We start from the raw sequence: 5,185 nt of genomic DNA, 5'->3' as shown, positions 1-5,185 counted from the left end.
ATGGCTCAGTAGCTGTATAGGAGAGATCCTTCCAGAGTACGGCTCAGTAGCTGTTTAGGAGAGAGCCTTCCGGAGTATGGCTCAGTAGCTGTATAGGAGAGATCCTTCCGGAGTATGGCTCAGTAGCTGTTTAGGAGAGATCCTTCCAGAGTACGGCTCAGTAGCTGTTTAGGAGAGATCCTTCCGGAATATGGCTCAGTAGCTGTTTAGGAGAGATCCTTCCAGAGTACCTTATGTTTCACTCTGTGGGATGTGGTGGTGGTGTACAATAGTTCTGTTGTAGGTTACTTTCTGTTTTCTCTGTTTTCCTATGTTGTCTTCATACACATTAATTTAAGACTCATTTGCCCGCTGTGAATCCTGTGAAGGGCAAAATGCTCTTTTTTTTCTACACTGATAAATCAGTGTTCTTATTAAAAGGTCTTTAAATAATGTTTCCTGTTACAAAGCACATCGTACTAATTGCTCTCTCTCTCTCTCTCTCTCTCCTCCTTCTCTGTCTCTCTGTCTCTCTGTCTGTCTGTCTGTCTGTCTGTCTGTCTGTCTGTCTGTCTGTCTGTCTGTCTGTCTGTCTGTCTGTCTGTCTGTCTGTAGAGTTGTTGGAACTGCGGGCGGAAGGCGAGCGAGACCTGCAGCGGCTGCAACACGGCGCGCTACTGCGGCTCCTTCTGCCAGCACAAGGACTGGGAGAAACACCACCACGTGTGTGGCCAGACCCTCCAGGCCCTGCAGGCCTCCCAGGCAGCTCAGCAGCAGGCTACAGAGACCTCCACTACACCCTCTAGTGGAGGAGGCAGCCCAGCCGGAACCCCGCCTGCCACCACACCCCGCTCCGCCACGCCAGGAACCCCCTCTACGCTGGAGACCACGCCGCACTAAACTGGGGAGCCACCCGGGGAGCCGTGGGAAACTCCCAGTAGCACAACATGACTGGCTCACTTGATGCTAAACGCTAAGGCGCTAACGCTACAACGAGAGATGTAGATTTATCTTGGATTAGTGGAGGTTCCACACAACACAGGAGGTTTATACATGTAGATCAGTCACATTGACTTGTCATGATTAACTAAGATATTATTTGTCACATTGACTTGGCACGATTACACAAAGATATTATTATTTTGAATTATTATTATTATTATTATTGTTATTGTTGTTATCAATGTCCTTATTGTTACTATTGCTGTTATCATCCATTGTCGTCTACGGTTGTTGTTGTTGATGATTGTTGTTGTCATTGTTGCTTCTCTTACATTGTTTCCTGTAAATATGAATCACAGAAGGCCAACGCACTACAGCGATGACACTCCAGACAAGTACATATATGGACTTCCCCTCTGTGTTCAGTTCCGCTTTCTAAATGTGTTGTTGTTTGTGTTACCTGGGATATGATATGAAACTAGCTGACCTCATTAAGACACCGAACAACATACCAATGGAATATTACGACAACACAGACACTGTGGAAAAAGCAGAGTCTCTTTTTATGGGAAGACCACAGACAGACAGACAGTCAGACAGACAGACAGGTGGACAGTATCCGTGGGTTACAGACAGAGGGACTGTAGCTGCCAGCAGCAAGGTGCAGATGTGGATCAGACTGTAAAGGAACCACAGCTGTTCCTCTTGACTAGTATTAATATCCAGGTCAGTGGACTGACTAACACAAAGATGTCTCCCCCCCTGAGGGATGGAGGGATGGAAGAGCAAGGAACCATACAAATAACCTGGATACCAAGATATACCAAGATAGAACTATGACCTGACCACAGTACATGTCTGGAGTATGTTACACCTGCACTTACTATCTCTCTGTTCCAAACCAGGAAGTGAACAGAATGTGAGGTCATTAACGCGCGCCAGAGAGACTGTCAGCTCCTCACTATGACAACCACCGGGAAACAAAGGGCTGTAGAGATGACCTATGAACCAGTGAGAGAAAACAGAAGTACACCCTGAACACAACTCTACTCTCTCTCTCTGTCCTCAACTCCAGATAACTTCTACCAACATGTATTCTGTTATTTTTCCTTTGTAGATGTCATGGTGTTTTCCACTTCTGTCCTGTACCGTCTCCAATGTTTATTGAATGTGTTGGACAGTTGTGACGATGTATATTACTTTAACCAGCCACAACTTCCTCCCACCGCCCTCTTCTCGCTTTAGCAAAAGGAGAGAGAAAAAGCATCATGTTTTCTGAGCTGTTTCCTGTTTCCTGTGTGTACGTGTCAGTGGTAGTTACCTCCTAGTACTTTTAAAGAAGGATGTTTGTCCTAGAAGAAAAGACACAAGCCTCAGAGCTGCTACTCTGCTACTCTACGACTGATTCATATCTCTTGTGAGAACTAGCATGTCTCGCGGAATGCTAACCTAAATGTTTTGTACCAGGGACSTACATCAATGTATTTGCACTGTCACAAACGTTATTTCAGCATGCTTCTTTAGGCCAAACGTTTATCCAATGTAGAGCCATAATTGGCTGTTTTTTTTGTACAGTGCTAGTTTAACTGTGTGTTTTTCTTCTTCTTTTCTGTGAAGCAGACCATCTAGCTGACACTCTTATTGTTAATAGTGTTTTATCATGGACCATAGTAGTTACACAAAGACACATTACTGGACGATGGTGAATATTTGTTGTCGTTTTGTTTTTGTTTTTTTACAAACAAACAAAAAAATGAAAAGAAAAAATACCAAACACAATGAAACTAACTTTCCAAATGCAGAATGAAATCAGCTTTAACACAGTAGAGCTCCAGGTAACAGTATTATTACAAAATATATACAGGGCCTTCAGAAAGTATTCATACCCCTTTGACTTATTCCACATTTTGTTGTTACAGCCTGAATTCAAAATGGATTAAATCTTTTTTTTCCCTCACCCATTTACACACAGTTCCCCATAATGACATCACAATACCCCATAATGACATCACAGTACCCATAATGACATCACAGTTCCCCATAATGACAAAGTGAAAACGAAATGTTTGCTAACTTATTGAAAATGAAATACAAAAAATATCTACATTTACATAAGTATTCAAACCCCTGAGTCAATACATGTTAGAATCACTTTTGGCTGCAATTACAGCTGTGAGTCTTTCTGGGTACGTCTCTAAGAGCTTTGCACACCTGGACACCTGGATTGCACATTATTCTTTAAAAAATTCTTCAAGCTCTGTCAAATTGGTTGTTGATCATTGCTAGACAGCCATTTTTAAGTCTTGCCGTAGATTTTCAAGACGATTTAAGTCAAAACTGTAACTAAACCACTCAGGAACATTCCAATGTCGTCTTGGTAAGCAACTCCAGCGTAGATTTGGCCTTATGTTTTAGGTTAGTGTCCTGCTGAAAGGTGAATTAATCTCCCAGTGTCTGGTGGAAAGCAGACTGAACCAGGATTTCTTCTAGGATTTTGCCTGTTCTAAGCTCTGTTCCATTTATTTTATTTTTATAAAATTCCCTAGTCCTTGCCGGTGACAAGCATACCCATAACATGATGCAGCCACCACAATGCTTGAAAATATGAAGTGGTACTCAGTGATGTTGTTGGATTTTCCCCAAACATAACACGTTATATTCAGGACATGAAGTCTATTTCTTTGCCACATTTTTTCCAGTTTTACTTTAGTGTCTTATTGCAAACAGGATGCATGTTTTGGAATATTTTTTATTCGGTACAGGCTTCCTTTTCACTCTCATTTAGGTTAGTATTGTGGAGTAACTACAATGTTGTTGATCATTCCTCAGTTTTCTCCTATCACAACCATCAAACTCCGTAACCATTTTAAAGTCACCATCGGCCTCATGGTTAAATCCCTGAGCTGTTTCTTTCCTCTCCAGCAACTAMGTTGTGAAGGACGCCTGCATCTTTGTAGTGACTGGGTGTATTGATACTCCATCCAAAGTGTAATTAATAACTTCAAGGGATATTCAATGTCTGCTTTTTATTAGGTGCCCTTCTTTGCGAGTCATTGGAAAACCTCTCTGGTCTTTGTGGTTGAATCTGTCTTTGAAATGAACTGCTCGACTGAGGGACCTTATAGATAGGTAATTGTATGTGTAGGTTACAGAGATGAGGTAGTCATACAACTTATTATGTGACTTGTTAAGCAAATTTTTACTTCTGAACTTATTTAGGCTTGTCACAACAAAGGGGTTGAATACTTATTGACTCAAGACATTTCAGCATTTAATTTTTTATTCATTTCTGAAAACATTTCTGAAAACACTTTGACAGTATGGGGTATTGTGTGTAGGCCAGTGACACGTAATCTCAATGGAATCTATTTTAATCCCACCGTGTATCATAACAAAACCTGGAAAAAGTCAATACTTCACGAAAGCACTGTACATCAAAACACAGGAGACAGCCAAAGACAGACTCGCAGTGTCTGCGTTCCAAATGGCACCCTACTACTGGTCTAAAGTAGTGCACTATATAGGGAATAGGGYTCTATAGGGCTCTGGTCTAAAGTAGTGCACTATATAGGGAATAGGGTTCTATAGGGCTCTGGTCTAAAATAGTGCACTATATAGGGAATAGGGTTCTATAGGGCCCTGGTCTAAAATAGTGCACTATATATAGGGAATAGGGTTCCATAGGGCTCTGGTCTATAGTAGTGCACTATCTAGGGAATAGGGTACCATTTCAGATAAAGAAGGACCAAATCCTGAATCCTGAAGATTTTTCACTTGAAATACTATGGTTATGTATTGTTGTTGTGTTATTCAAGCTTCCATCAAAACCTGTTTCTGGAATGTTCTCATGAAACACACATTCAACCCTTTTCTGTCCAGTACTGGGTAACCAGCCCTCCTTAGGGTAGGATGGGACAACGTTCTGTCCAGTACTGGGTAACCAGCCCTCCTCAGGGTACGTTGGGACAACGTTCTGTCCAGTACTGGGTAACCAGCCCTGCTCAGTGTAGGTTGGGACAACGTTCTGTCCAGTACTGGACACCAGCCCTCCTCAGGGTAGATTGGGACAACGTTCTGTCCAGTACTATACAACCAGCCCTCCTCGGGGTAGGTTGGGACAATGTTCTGTCCAGTACTGGGTAACCAGCCCTAACAGTAACATTTCTCAGAGACCCACAACCCATCCCCCGTCTTTATGTCTGATCCATAAATAACATAATCTACTTACTGTTCAACTTCCCCCACCCTCCATATTTAAAACTGC

The 5,185-nt window shown here is 42.2% G+C and overlaps 1 pseudogene; it reads left to right on the top strand.

Moving 5' to 3' along the window:
• Positions 1-2,956, top strand: part of LOC112076699 (protein CBFA2T1-like) — a 13,008-nt pseudogene extending 10,052 nt beyond the window's left edge.
• The last annotated feature ends 2,229 nt before the right edge of the window (positions 2,957-5,185 follow it).

This window comes from Salvelinus sp. IW2-2015, unplaced genomic scaffold, assembly GCF_002910315.2.
Source record: "Salvelinus sp. IW2-2015 unplaced genomic scaffold, ASM291031v2 Un_scaffold3937, whole genome shotgun sequence".
Lineage (NCBI taxonomy): Eukaryota > Metazoa > Chordata > Actinopteri > Salmoniformes > Salmonidae > Salvelinus > Salvelinus sp. IW2-2015.
Note: the sequence above shows the minus strand (reverse complement) of the source record. Positions and strands in the feature narration are given on the sequence as shown.